The sequence below is a fragment of the Anser anser genome (assembly GCF_964211835.1).
Source record: "Anser anser genome assembly, chromosome: 24".
In the NCBI taxonomy this organism is placed as follows: domain Eukaryota; kingdom Metazoa; phylum Chordata; class Aves; order Anseriformes; family Anatidae; genus Anser; species Anser anser.
The window spans coordinates 2,422,262-2,437,505 of NC_139745.1; the positions used below are offsets into that span (position 1 = coordinate 2,422,262).

Consider the following 15,244-nt stretch of genomic DNA (forward strand, 5'->3'; position numbering starts at 1 on the left):
GGATTATTTTGCACGTCTTGGGTGGGGTAAAGCTGTCTGCGTAGAGGTGGCCAGAGGCGATGATGGCAGGAGGTGCCTGCCACCATCAGTCCTCTCCAACGTCCCCTGGATGTTTCCCGACCACAGCCTTGCCCACGGGATGCTGCTACTGCAAATTCTGCAGCTCCTAGGTCCCGGCAAAGAAATTCCCTTCTTTTGCCATCTCCAAGGACAGTGCACAAGGCCGGACGGGAGCTGTGATGTTACCGGTTCCAGTTGGATGCTCCTTTTAATGCCCTCTGCCGGTCAGTGACCCGTGAGCTGCTTTTCTCTCCCAAGGACATCCCTGGCAGCCAGCTCCGTGTCGCTCTCATTAGTCAGCAGTAGCTGCAGCAGGTATTACACTTGGCAGCCCTACACGAGAGCTATCTGCCACTTTGCAGGGCAGGAAGGCTCTGCAGGCCCGCGGATAGAGGTCCTTTATCAGGATAAAGAGTCCACTGGACCAGACACAGATCTTGGGAGGGAGAGGCTTTTCATGCAGGGGTTCCCACTCACGTGCTGCATGGTCAGACAGGGGCTGATTTTTTCAGCATGGGGAGCACGCGCCTGCTTCTCAGTGGGTTAGCAGCTTCTGCACCAGCATCTCCCACCCTGGGAACGTAAAACCTGCGTCCCACCACCCTGCAGTGTGCCTTAGTGTGAAATGGAAATAAGCTCCTAGGGATGAGAGCAGCCGTTCACACTCTCCGGTACAGATGGTGACAGCGGAGGGCAACGGTGAGTCGGGGTGTGAATTGTGCCTGAGCACAAAGGGGTGGGTTGGCGTTGTCTCCTGGGGAGGAAAAACACAGCCCTGGGGGAATAAGGGGAGTTTCACAGATTCACAGATTCACAGATTTCTCTAGGTTGGAAGAGACCTCAAGATCATCGAGTCCAACCTCCGACCTAACACTAAGTACTCCACTAAACCATATCCCTAAGCTCTACATCTAAACGTCTTTTAAAGACCTCCAGGGATGGTGACTCCACCACCTCCCTGGGCAGCCCGTTCCAATGCTTAATAACCCTTTCGGTAAAGAAGTACTTCCTAACATCCAACCTAAAACTCCCCTGTCACAACTTTAGCCCATTCCCCCTCGTCCTGTCACTAGGCACGTGGGAGAATAGACCAACCCCCACCTCTCTACAGCCTCCTTTCAGGTAACTGTAGAGAGCGATGAGGTCGCCCCTGAGCCTCCTCTTCTCCAGGCTGAACAAGCCCAGCTCCCTCAGCCGCTCCTCGTAAGACTTGTTCTCCAGACCCCTCACCAGCTTGGTCGCCCTTCTCTGGACTCGCTCGAGCACGTCCATGTCCTTCCTGTAGCGAGGGGCCCAGAACTGAACACAGTACTCGAGGTGCGGCCTCACCAGAGCCGAGTACAGGGGCACAATCACTTCCCTCGACCTGCTGGCCACACTGCTTCTTATACAGGCCAGGATGCCGTTGGCCTTCTTGGCCACCTGAGCACACTGCTGGCTCATATTCAGCCGACTATCCACCAATACTCCCAGGTCCTTCTCGGCCAGGCAGCTTTCCAGCCACTCATCTCCCAGCCTGTAGCTCTGCTTGGGGTTGTTGCAGCCCAGGTGCAGGACCCGGCACTTGGCCTTGTTGAACTTCATGCAGTTGACCTCAGCCCATCGCTCCAGCCTATCCAGATCCTCCTGCAGAGCCTTCCTGCCCTCGAGCAGATAGACACACGCACTTAGCTTGGTGTCATCTGCAAACTTACTGAGGGTGCACTGGACGCCCTCATCCAGATCATCAATAAAGATATTAAAGAGGACCGGCCCCAGTACCGAGCCCTGGGGGACTCCACTAGTGACCGGCCTCCAACCAGATTTGACTCCATTCACCACAACTCTCTGGGCCCGGCCATCCAGCCAGTTTCTAACCCAGCGAAGCGTACGCCAGTCCAAGCCCCGAGCAGCCAGTTTCTCGAGGAGAATGTTGTGGGGAACGGTGTCAAAAGCCTTACTGAGGTCAAGGTAGACCACGTCCACAGCCTTTCCCTCATCCACCAAGCGCGTCACTTGGTCATAGAAGGAGATCAGGTTCGTCAAGCAGGACCTGCCTTTCATAAACCCATGCTGACTGGGCCTGATCGCCTGCTTGCCCTGCAAGTGCCGCGTGATGACCCTCAAGATAATCTGCTCCATGAGCTTCCCCGGCACTGAGGTCAAACTGACAGGCCTATAGTTCCCCGGGTCTGCCCTCCGGCCCTTCTTATAGATGGGCGTCACATTGGCTAGCCGCCAGTCAACCGGGACCTCCCCCGATAGCCAGGACTGCCGATAAATGATGGAAAGCGGCTCGGCCAGCTCCTCCGCCAGTTCTCTCAGTACCCTTGGGTGGATCCCATCCGGCCCCATCGACTTGCGCACATCCAAGCTCCGTAGCAGGTCGCCAACCATTTCCTCATGGATAGCGAAGGCCACATCCTGCTCCCCATCCCCTTCCACCAGCTCAGGGCACTGGGTGTCCGGAGAACAACCAACTGGGTGTCCGGAGTTGTACCTTGATATTGAATGAATTGAACGGCTTGCTGCAGGGCAATGTGTCGGAAGGGAGAGCCCAGTCCTCTTGCTCCTGTCTTGGCAAAGCAGGCTTTTCAACGGCCTTGCTAGCAGCCAGAGTCCTTTGCTGTCTTGCCGGAGTTTTAAAGTCTGGTTCTGCCATTACTTGGATAAAACCCCCTTTCTGGATGCTCCAGTCCATCCCCTGCCTCCCCTGTTCTTTTGCAGGAGTTTTCAGCAATTTGGAGACATCCGATGAGTTGTTGGGATCATTTCGTGACCAAGAACTGCAGAGCAAGGAGACAGGAGGCTGAATGAGATCAATGGAGGTGGCATTGAGCTGCCCGAATTAATCCCATATATTAAGGGAGCAGTCTGGAAACTGTAGTGGCTTTGAGCTTAATGCTGGGCTATACGGGTATGTTTGGGGTAGTGAACGGATCAGAGAAAGTTGTGTATTTTGCCTGTCTTGGCTGATGGGAGATGTATGGGCTATGGAGGTACCCAAAACATGAGTGTGAAGGTTTAGGGCATCCCCATGCACTCAGTCCTTTGCTCTAAAACCATATGGGAAGCTCACATTGATGCGACACAATGAATTTCTGCACCCAGATGAGGTTTTGGGGCATAGCTCCCATCTCACCTCCTTTCTCCTCCCTGTTCAGTGCCCCACAGGTGTGCATTGCCCAGCTAGACTGAGGGGTGCAGCTCTGAACTCAGCCCTCGCGAGGTGTCTGCTCCTGCTGCAGGCTTGGGATGGAGCCCATGCACCGCCCGCCTGCACTGGTTGTAGCTGCTGGTCAATTTGTAAATGAAAAATAAATTTGGGAAAAAAAAAAAAAACAAACACATAATCTCCACTGCTTTGTGGATAATTCATGCAGAGAAGACTGGATTTGTCAAATGCATTAATACCCAATGAATAATTCAAGTGTGGCTGAGGAGGAGCTGTGCACCTTCCAGAAGGAGCTTTGCTTTCCTCCCTGGTGCAACAGAGCTGGGAAGAGGAGCCTGGCCACCAAATTCTCCCCAAAACTAGCCATTGCAGAAGTCTGCAAGCCTTCAGCCAGCCAGGCAGGAGGTTTTATAACCACCCTGTGTTGTAACAGGAGGTCGGTGGCAGGGCCTCCTTGCTTTGCTCATTTTTGCAATTTAGCAGATAAAATATAAGCACCAACACGTACAAACAAAATCAAAGGCACCACAGAGTGGAGTCTACTCTGCTCATTTATTTTGACAAGTCTGGTTGAAGTTTAATTATTTATAGTACTTCACAGAGTTCCACAAGATGATCTGTCATGCGTTTTGTAAAAGTAATGGAGCCTTAATAACAGCACTTGGATGTTAAATCTACAGAGAAAGGGGGATGAGGGAAGGTTGTTATTTTGTGTGTCAGTAACAAGGTGAGATTTAGCAAAATATTGTGTATCCAGAGAGAACCAAAAGCAGAGAGAGGACCTTCCCCCAGCGCTGGCTGGGGAGCATGCAGACGAACCTCCAGGTTTGTCGTGGGCTGGCAGCTGAGCCTTGCTGCTGGGACAGATGCTGCGATAGGCAAGCGACTTGTTGGAATGAGCAAGTGCCCCCTGCGTTTTTGGGGGCTTATCCTGCCTGGAAGCAGCCCAGCACCCTTGGGACTCGGTGCAGCAAACACTGCCCTTCCCTCCAGTGCTCCTCTTGCCCCAGCACCCCCCAGCCTGTCCCTGCAGGAGCTCTCCCACCCCTCCAGGCTGCTCAATTCACTCAGAAGCCCAGCGTGTTCCCTGAGGTATGGGAGGTATGGGAGGATCTGCACTTCCTCTGATTCACCACCCCATTCACTTGAGTTAATTGGTCACTCTTCATTGTTTGGCATCAGCAGACACCCGATGCTCTGAGGACCACTGCCCGGTGGGGATGAAGGACCCAGGAAAAGAGCAGAGCAGAGCAGAGCAGCCCTCCTTCATCTCCCCACAAACATTTACATGTAACCGAAACGCACCCAGCACCATCAAGCTTGCCCCATGCAGATGTGGTGGTGGTGATGGTGTAGGGTGATGTCCTCCATAAACACCTCCTCCTCCTTCCTGCTGCTGGGGGTTGTGCTGGTCTGGAAGGACCGCTGCTCCCCCCCCCCCCCACCTTGTTGAAAAATTTTCTGCTGTATAATTTTATTGCATAGGGGGGCTTCATTTCTTCTGTATTTTCAGTCAAAAAAGTGAAGAAGGGCAGGAAGCAGCTGGCTTGCTTCATCTCCTCTGTCAGCTCCTGAATTACAGGGTACTGGGCGGGGGTTTGGGGGGCTCTGGCCGAAGCCAGGGAGTCCAAAAGGCTCTAAGATGGCAACAAGCACCTCTTCTTATTTAATCATAATCCCTGGGGCTCTGGGTAGTGCTCCTTGCTGGCAGCTGAAGAAACAGTTTGTGAGCGCAGAGGCGATCAGAAGCATCTAATCTGTAAAGACAAGGACATGACAATCTGCGACACTTTCTCAGCCAAAACAAGTCTGGTCTCCAAAGCTGCAAGGAAATTCCCCTGATATTTCAGGACATCAGTTTAGTCTTCGAGGGAGTTTATCGAGCTGCTTCCCAGGGTGCTGAGGCATGTTAATGTTGTGTGTACGTGCTTGCAAAGTTTCACTGTCTCTTAAGTAGATTTGAGGCATACTCTGTCATACAACAAAGTTTAAATATTGGCCAAGCAGGCCTCTTCTGCAATGCATTTGGCAATAAAAATTATATATGTATGAGGTACGTTAGTGGATTTATACAAGGTATTAGGCTACACGAAACAAATCTGTGGACCAAGATGACTTTTCCGTATGGAAAGAATTGCAAATGTTGACTTTATTTTTAGGATGGTAAAATTGATTCTGTTATTTAAGTGCCCAGATCACTCCTTTTCTCAAGAAAGCGGCAAGATGTTAATAGTTTGGAGACCTTTACCTCTTTGTCAAATTCAGCTGAAATTACCCAGCGACTTCAGAGATTAAAGGAAGTGGGCTGTGACAGCACACACCTTGGCTTCATGATGCTGCATGTGTCACGCTCTGGGTCCTCTGGAAAATGCTGGACATCTCTTCAATATGTAGATGAATTAGGAATAATATACCTTTGACCTTGTAATGCTTCTCTAAAATTAATCAGGGCCATTCCCTTCCTCTGAGGGAATGGATGCATGTTTTTCTGCTCCATTTTACAAGAAAACGGCAAGACTTGGGCCAGCAACCACCACCCAGCGAAGCAGGATTGCTCAGAAGAGGAGCCAAGAAGGTCCAGAGGTAGGTTTCCAGCCTCTGGTGAGTGTGGGTACTTTTTGTTTCCACACTGAAAGTAGAAAAAAAAATAGGACCCACACGTGATGCGGTTCATATTGAGATTCCTGCCACCCTACACAGGGCTAAATAAACCCCGTGCTTTGTACCACCCCCGTGCTTTGCGCCACCTCTCTGTGACCCCAGCACGTGATAACAGCAGATAGGAAATGAAGGGAAGGGTTTCTGCAGCAAACAGCTGGGATTATGAACATGCATTTTAATGCATGTTTGCATTAAAGGATCTTAAAAAGATGTAAAGAACAAGTGGGTTTGTATAATCACACTCCAGACACTTCACCAACTTTAAATTCAAGTTGATGACGCTCAAGGAGAAGCTGTTTGGAAGATGCTAATCTTGTTTGGGTGAGACTTTCACGGTATTGAAATTTATTGCTCTGCTTTGACACTTTTTTTAAACAGGGAGAGTGCGAAGCACACATGCTGTCTCTGGAACTGGACGAATGGTGCAGCATCTCCTTGCTTTTCAACAACTGTCATAGCCTCTCTCCAGGGGTGCTACAGGTATAGAGAGGGCTATTCCCTTGGGTTAGCCCACAGGCTCTAGTTCTAGGTCTTTGGGCACTAATTCCTTCTGGCAAGAAGACCCTGGAGTAAATTCATGCTCTTTGCAGCCCAAAATGGCAATTTTTGTCACTTCCCTGACCTGGGAACTAGCTGATAACAAGTCTTGTTAGGAGTTTTTTTGGCTACAGTGTGATTTCATTTCTATTTCCTGTCTAAATAAGGAAGGAAATACCTGCCTGGCACTGCTGCTGTGGCAGTGCTGGGTTTTCTCCAGCCTCCGAACCATTTTACATAATGAACACATTAGGAGAAGACTGGGTGATGGGAACAGTTTGATAGTATGTTTGTACTTATGAAGCTGTCTGCTTTGGTTTATCCCTGCATTTCATGCAACATTAGCTTTAAAGAGCCTGTGTAGACTTGTTAAATTTCCTAAGAGTGAATAACAAGTAGAAAATCCCCTGATCTGAAGGCATATGAAATGACAAAAGGTACGGGTCCGGTCACTGCTGAACGTGGAAACGAGATGCAGATGCAAGTCTGGGCCTTTTGGCACGAACAATGGCAGTAAGTCACTGGGATGGAAAAACGTTATTGGGTTTCAATTAATGACTTTGCTATTAGAATTCCATTAATGACTAAACAGTGTTTCCACTTTTGACAGTATTATTAGGTTCAGCTTCATTTCAGAGGCAATAACCCAATGCATATGGCTAGCACTATATACTGTTATTAAGGAGGGGAGTATGTGGGGAACCAAAGCCATCGCAGAGCCTGTATTTATAGTTAGAAATGATTCATGAGCCTTGATGTGGCATTTCATTTATGCTGAAATACTCTTGGTTTTTTGGCCCGGTGCATGGACACAAGGTCACCGAGCACAGGTTGTCACCGCTGGTGGTACCCAGGTGCCCTGCTGGTGACACTGTTCCCTCATCTGTCCCCCCATCCCTCCTCCACCTCATCCTCATCCCAGGCAGTTTCTGGTTGCCATCAGCTGCTGCAGAACCTGGTTCTCTGTGTGGCAAGTCACCTCACAGACACCTTTTGACCCAGTTATAAACCTCGTTAACCACCCAGTTTAATTATTGCATTACTTGGAGCTCCATTTCCCTGTGGCTCTTAGAGCGCTATGCAGCCATCAGTTAATTCCATCTCTCAATGCATAGGGAGAAAAAAAAAATACTGCTTTAAACTGAGGCAGAAAGAAGATGCCTGGTTTTATAGGTCTCCTACAACTAAGTGTTATGAATAGAGCTGATGAAAGGACCCAGATCTCTCAGTCTAACCACGAAACGATGCTCCCTGCCAGGCTTATACAGCCAAAATCAGTGCACACGATTTAGCATAACCTGTTTTTGCAGTGTGGCTGAATTTGCATGGAAGAGTTTCACTGTCCCTGCAAGAACAGCTCTCCCTTTCATCCCTCGAGCTAATAAACAAATAATTCTCACTGCAATCCTGACCGAAGGCAAATTCCCACTGCTGACAGCCCCTCAAGAAACAAAGTCACGATAGTTGCTTCTTGCCAGCTTTTTTCTTCCCTTTGGCTTAAGCAGGGCAAGCCAGAGCCAGCAAGCCAAAACAAGACACTGGGAAGTCTGCTTCTATTTAATGGGTCCTTACTGGGATGCCTGGGATCTGCAAGTGTTCCTGCAGTCCACAAAACACTGGCAGGGCCACAGATTGCTCTAAGAGTGGCTCGGGGTGCTCAGTGCTGTGGGTGCAGTGCACGGTCCGGGGTCACAGCTGAGAGGTACGGGGAGCAGCTTGCAAGAAGAGACAGCAAAATTAAACATCCTTTATCTGGAGACAGCTTTGGAACAAATAAATGCAACAGCCCTCCTGCCAGACAAAATACTCTTCCAGGTGCCAGTCGTGCTGATGGCATTTAGTAGCTGTTTTGATTCATCAGTTGGCTCCTTCCCAAAAAAAAAAAAAAGCACATTGGTATCTCACAGACCTTCTTCTGTACTGAGAGGCAGCAGCAGGTATTGCTGTGTGGGAAGGGGATGTGTGCTTTGCAAAAGGTTAACAAGAAGATAAATATTTTGTAGTTTTAAAAAATGCTGCAATAGCAATGGAGGCTGGAGTGTTGTAGGTCGGTGATTAATGCTGGGAGGTGATGCTTGCTCACCAGGGGCCTAATTAGGGTGCTAGAGGCAATCTTAATTTCTGGTATTTCCAAACTTTTTGCATATTTGACTCTAGATTTCTAACAATGATCCCATAATATGAATTGCTGCATGCATGCCATAATTAATGCCCCGATAGCTCTCTGCAATGCACTCAGCATCATCCAAAGAGAGAATGAGGCACAAAATGGAGCTAAAACCTCTGCCAAGCACCACAGCAGCAAACTCCATTTTAAGGCTCTTTCCCTTTGGGATCTGATGGGCTTTGTCTTCGCAGGTTGTAGGCTTTCTGCACCAACTGCTGATCCTTGAGAGCTCAGAGGTCTGGTAATTGAAAAGAAAGTCTCAGGCGCTTTTAAATTTTTTTTGTCAAATGTCTTTAAAAGTCTGGTTTTGTGCTTACTTGCATATGTGTGCAGTTTTGGATCTTTATGATTTCCTTTATAGGCAAGGTGAAAAGGGGTGAAGTAGTGAGCTCAAGGCTAAACGGTAAAGTGAAAGAAGACTGGAGTTCATTTCAACATCGTTACGCTGAGAGGGCTGAGCCATCAGTGCTGTGCACGTATCCATCCCCCAGCTCCATCCACAGCAAATGTTCGCCTGGTTTTGGAGGAAAGGAGCCACATCCCAGGCTGGCCTCAGCCGTGGCTTTGGGGGAGATTCATGCCAACAAAGGGGTGCAACATGCCATGCGTGCTGGGTGTGATAGCAGCAAAACCAGCTGGCAAAGAAACCCAGGATCCTTTCTGGAGAAAGAAAGAAAGAAAAAAAAAAAAGAAAAGTCCTGGAAAAAAAAGCTTGGGATTCAGAACTAGAAAACTTTCGTGCTGCTAATCCTGGTATGCTCGGGAGGCAAGAGGCAGTTACATGTTTCTCTACTTGCAAATGTTGCTGCTCTTTCCCATTGATTTCCCTTCACTCCCTGGTCAGAAAATTCAAGAAAAATGGCCAAAGTTGCCCTAAAGTAAACATTTAAATTAAAAAATAAAATAAAATCAGAATTCCCAGCCCACAGCCCCTAAATCTCATTAAGAAATGCTCAAAATATTAAAGATCACATACCTGCATTTCCCTAAAGCGAAATGTCAAATATCAGAGAGGCTGTTAATGAATTGGCCAATATAACCCGGTGAACTGCACCGAAATATATTAGAGGAGAGAGTAGGAAGATTAAATTGCAATTAAATGACTTCAGAACATCCAGCCCGATGAGAAAATGAAGCTGGCTGTTAAGAGGAAGCAACTTTAACAAAACCACTGCCTCGAATTTCCCATTTAAGCTGCTTCAAAGCCTTTTCTCATCTCAGTGCAGCTCCAGAAGAACAGACAAACAACTGAAACCCATAAAGCAAAACAATAAGAGTGCCGATAATTAATCTTGATGTGATTAAGAAGTTGGAGGAGATGGGAAACCTAATTGTGTGACAATTACTTTTATTTATCAGTTGTATAACAAAGTACTGGGGAGGAAGTTTCTCTGGAGATCCATCCGGACGTGTTTTTTATTTTCCAAGCCTCACCTGCTGGAGACATCTTTTGATAACGTGGCAATGTTTGTTTCAGCCACCAAATGCTTTGTTTTGCTTCTTTTAATATCCCTTTTGTTATGGCCTTATGCAAATTCATTCTGCTGTGCAGGAAAACCTTCAACCTGGCATGGCCAACATCCCCTGCCACCTCCTTGCCTTGCAGATCGTGGGTGCTGGGTGTCAGGGACCCACGGGTGCTGCAGGGTGGGGTGCAGGTGGGACTGCTCAGGTGGATCTGGGGGTCTCACAGGTAGGAGCAGTGCCCCATGTGCCCAGAGCTCTCTGTGCACTGATGAGAAGCTCCCTGTTAGTCTGAGGACTTTCCCTTGCAATGTGTCAAGTGAGCTGATCAAAAAAAAAAGCTTTGTTTTTCAGGTTTTCTCTGAAGTTTGAAGAGGAAGCACAACAACTTCCCAGAAAACTTTGAGAGGAAAGGGTCAGGCTCGCCTGAGACATCTCCCTTTGATAACACAGTAATGTTTGTTTCAACCATCCATCACTTTGTCTTGCTTCTTTTAAAACCCTTTTTATTATGGACATATGCAAATACACGCTGCTATGACTCACGTAACTTCAGTGGTACTTCTGCTGTAAAGCTTCAATAAATCACTCAGATGTTTCAGAACTACCTGGAATTACCTGCCATGAAAAGTTACAAAAATACCGGTGGGAGTTTTGGGGGATTTTACTTTTTTTTTCCTGCCAAAAGAGTTCAAATCCAAGCAGCATGGTGTCCCACAGGGCAAAAAGTCTCCTTGGGCTCCATAACCTGTGGGTGCAGAGGAGATGCACATCACGTTGCTCCTGTACCCAGGGCTCAGAGACAAAGCTGGGAAGGAAGCAAGGAGTTCAGGGACCACAGGTGCCTGGAGAAAGGGTCAGCAGGCTCCTGAACCCCAAACTGTCTCCTTCATGCTTCTTCAGCATGCTCTGAACAGCTTGAAGTGACCCTGAGGGTATGGCTGGGGCACCATCTCCTCCAAGCTTGTCTTGCATCTAGAAAATAAGTCTGGAAACAAACTTGCCTTTGCATCCACAGCATCACTTTGGTTTTGCTGGAGCAAAAACTCAATGTGGTTGTGCAGAGCCTTGCACAACTGCTCACAGGCACTCGGTGCAGCGGTGCCCTACCCCTCCAGTTCTCTGCTCCCTGGAAGCTTTTTTGGACAGGACAAGAGGAAGAGAATATTTAGCTATTTATTTGTTAACAGGTGTCGATCTGTGTTTAGACAGTTCCTGTTGCAGCAGTGGGCTCTCCAGCCATCACAAAACTGCGGGTGCACGGCCACCAATGCTTGGTTAACCCTTTTATAATGTTAAGTGTGGAAGTTTTGGATCAAGAGTTTGGCAGATTAATTTCTGAGCTTCACTAAAGCCTTAATAACCTTTTGGCTGGCTGAATGAATAACTCAGAGCTCAAGCAAGCAGCTCAGCGCTTGACCTTTTCCTGTTTTCCTATCCCACCGTACCTGCCGCGGGGAAAGTGCTCGGCTGGAGATGGAGCAGGAGCCCCAGGGAAACAGAAACCTTCGCAGCAGCAGGGGGGTGTAGGTGCAGAAGGGCCGTGTGGTTGGAATGGTGCCTCCTTGCCCTTGTCCTGATCAATAATGCATTGTCCTGGGTGGGATTTTGCTCTGAGAGAGGGCTGCTGACACCCTTTGTGACTCTGTTTTCTGGCATCGCCGCCCCAAGAGTGCACTGAGATCAGCTGGGGAAGGGGACGGGCTATGGGGAAGCTGGACAAGGGGCTGTTGTTCCCAGTCTGCTCCCAGTACAAGTCTCTGAACGCAACCACCAGAAGGGAGCTCAGAGGGACAAGGGGACACTTTTCTCCACGTGAGAATCACTTACCAGTGCCACTCCTTGCTGCAGGAGGTCACAGAAGCTCCAAGTTCTTTGGAGTTCAAAACCAGTCACATAAAAGGTGCTGGAGGAAAATACCCACTTAAACAGAGGAACACTGCTTCTGCTTTAAAAAGTCTCTTGCACGTGCTGGGGGTTGAAATTATTCTGGGAGAGGAGCATTGCCGTCAGGTCCTGGGTAACCTGCTCTAGGTGGCCCTGCCTGAGGGGAAGGGTTGGACCAGGTGGGCCCAGAGGTGCCCTGATAGAGGTCTTCTGAGCAACTCAGAGCCAGGATCAGGCCAGATGGACCAAATCCCTGGTGCTGACATCCAGACACCTGGGCTGCTCCCACCAGCAGCTATCTCCCTCTGCCAGATGTTTCCAGATGCTGCTTGCAGCCCCCTTCTCCCACCAGGCCACCTCCTTGCATTTAACAGAGCTGCCTTAACCAGGCTGCTGAGTCTCCTCCATGGGCAAGGTGTGTGTATAGCTGGTGCCATCAGAAGGCTGGGGCTGTTCTATCTCACAAACATGGGGCAGGTATCATGGGGGAGAAGTTAAAATGAGATTTTTTATTCTTTAGACAGAGAGAATGTGAGTCAAAGATGAAGCCCTTACGTGCTCATGGGCAGCTTCTCAGTGGAATATGAGAATAGGACCTGTAAATAAAGACCTTCCTGACAGCCGGTCTGAACAAGGGCAGGTGTCTGAAGTACTTTTTGGATACCCTGAGGCAGCGATTATTCGTGAAGCAAGGGTTTTCTACTGGTGTCTCTTACACAGGGGCACAGCACAGGGTTAATAAATCCCAGGCAGTGAGCATCCCGGGGGGCTCTGCTGGGGATGCCTTTCCGGGGGTGCTGCACCCACCCCTGGGCTGTCCTTGTTAATCTTACCAATTAGTGGAGGAATAAAAGGAAAATGCAGACTTAGAGGAGCACTTCTATCTGGAGTCCTCGCGGAGGAGAGTAGCTCCAGTGGCAGCGGGCAGGGAACAGACCTGCTTTTGAGGACGAGACTGATGGCACAAGGAACCTGATTTATTTATCCTTTGAGGAATTATGATCATGGCAAGAGGGAGAAATTTTTACCTAGAATCTATTAGCTTAACAGAAAGGATTTTTTTTTTCTGTTTTCATGAAGATTCAGAATGGCAGAAGGAGACTGAAGTGGTTTTATCAGGCAGAGGAGGCAGATTGCAGCTTTCAAAAGGATCAAGCTTTTAAACTGAGGTCTGTCTATTTTTTTTTTTCTCTTTTTTTTTCATTCTAAAACTTATTTTAGAAGTCATTCAGGACAATTGCTGGGTTTGTTCTTTCCCCATTTTCCAGGAACAGACTAGGTTTCAGACAACCCCGCAGTACTGAGAAGCAGACTAGAGGAGAGGGACAGGCAGCCCACTCAGAGCATTATGCCAGACATTTTCTTCTTTCCCAAGCCAGAGGTTAAATACAGAAGGAGAGGTGGCAACTCCTGCGGAGTCCAGCAGGAGTCCTGCTGCCATGTGCCCCTCCAAATCTGCCCAGGGCTCAGGTCTACCATTTCTACTTTAATTCACCATGCTACTGTCCTGGGTCTGTTCTGCCTCTGGGTGAACCCCAAAGCCTCTTGAAGTGTTTTGTTAGTGATGAACCTGATATTCCAAACAGTTCACCCAGCGGGGTGTGAAAGCAGCCGTTTGGATCCCCACTGCAGCTCCAGCAGCACGGAGGTTTGAAAGGGGCTCTCTGACAGCTGGAGGAACTGTCCTGGTGTCCCAGTTTGCTGTCTGGCTGGTGGAAGGATGCTCTCTACGCTGGTGTGCTCCCAGGAAAAGCTTTAGCATCACTGAGTCCTTGTTCTCAAACGGAAAAGCCAAAGAAACAAAATAAAATTAATAAGAGCATCCACAAACAGTATTGTGCTTTGGTGCAGAGCCCATTTTGCTCCATCTCACGCGCCTCCCCCTCTCTCCCCCCATTCCTGACTGTCCATAAGGCCTTACCTCAATAAAAGGATGCTCTGGGGGCTTGCTGTGTTCCCTGGGGGATTCCCCAGTCCCTTGCTGGGATGTGTGTGGAAACAGGGTCAGAAAGGCTGCGGGAGCACAGGGCTTTGGGCTGCCCTTGGGAAGATGGGCTTGAAATTGCGCGTTGGGGGAGAGGGATTGCATTAGCTGTCATAATGGGGCTGTCTCAAAGACAGATCGAGGTTTTTGAAGTAGGAGGAACCCATAGGACCTGAGGAACTTGCTGCGCATTGACAGCCTGCAGACATGATAAACAAGCCTCTGTTGGAGGAATCAATTCATTTTAATTTGGGAGTAAGAGAGGGGAAATGATTGAGTTATCTCCTCTCAGAGGGAAGGTCCCAGCAGCACCACTGAATCGGATTTATTGTTAACTTTTATAGTTATTGTTTTATTGCCTATATTTCGGGGAAACATATCGAGGACTCCTCCAGCTGCACCTCACAAGGCGATCGTATGGGAATAATAAAAATAATAGCTCTTTTCCACTGCAGATATCCAAGTATTTTATGAGGAGGCTGGTCTTTGAGGGGTCTCAGGGTCAGTCCTGGTGATGATGTCTCCTCGAAGGGGTCTGTCTGTCCTGGGCTGTGCTTCCCCTGAGCAGAGAAGCAGAGGACAGCAGCCCTGTCCCACCCCACGGAGATCTCCATGGCAAAAGCTGCTGTGTTGCTCGGTGAGACGGTGACATCCATTAGTTCGGCTTGGAGGCTTTAGTGAGGCTGGCGGACTTAATTGGATTTTGGTGTTACACGAATCTGTACAGGCTGGAGCAGGGGACAAAATTAAAGAAACTCGGTGCTCGCTGCCTTACGCTTCCATGAGACTGACTGGCAACACTCAGCTCCTGCCCTGGGCATGGCACGAGGGGTTTTAGTTCTGCTGGTGATAAAGGTGGGGCTGGGGCCAAGTGGAATGGAGGAAATATCCCATTGTGCTGGTTTCAGCTTCGAAACTTGACCAGTGGCTCCAGGAGCCCATCAGGAATAAACTCAATACAGGGCTAGTGCTAGCTAGGGTTACCCATCCCCTGCATAGGGCCCTGTAGAGGTCCGGTGGGTTGAACTCCCCAGAAAAAGGCAGGAGGATGTCAGAACTAATTTCTGTTGCCCCTTGATTGTGTTTTGACCTCTGGATCCTTCTTACCCATGCTGCTTGACGTACAAAATGTCGCTGGGTTTAGGCATGCCCTTGACTTTGCAGCCCCTAGGAAAGTTGCTCCTGAGGTGCAGGAGAGCTGCTGGAGCCAGGGCTGACCGTCAGCAGCCTTCCAGCTCCCTCTGCAGATGTAATCACAGCAATGTTTCCCTGCACAGATCAATTCAGCGCCTCTTGGACCTCCTTTCCCCCACAGTGGAAACAGATGAAG

At 48.9% G+C, this 15,244-nt stretch overlaps 1 long non-coding RNA gene across 1 annotated transcript; it reads left to right on the forward strand.

The window, feature by feature from the left end:
* The first annotated feature begins 398 nt into the window (after positions 1-398).
* Positions 399-10,611, forward strand: LOC310886189. Its single transcript, XR_014575234.1, has 4 exons — positions 399-759; positions 2,767-5,797; positions 6,254-6,355; positions 8,941-10,611. It is a non-coding gene; the product is annotated as an uncharacterized lncRNA (long non-coding RNA).
* The last annotated feature ends 4,633 nt before the right edge of the window (positions 10,612-15,244 follow it).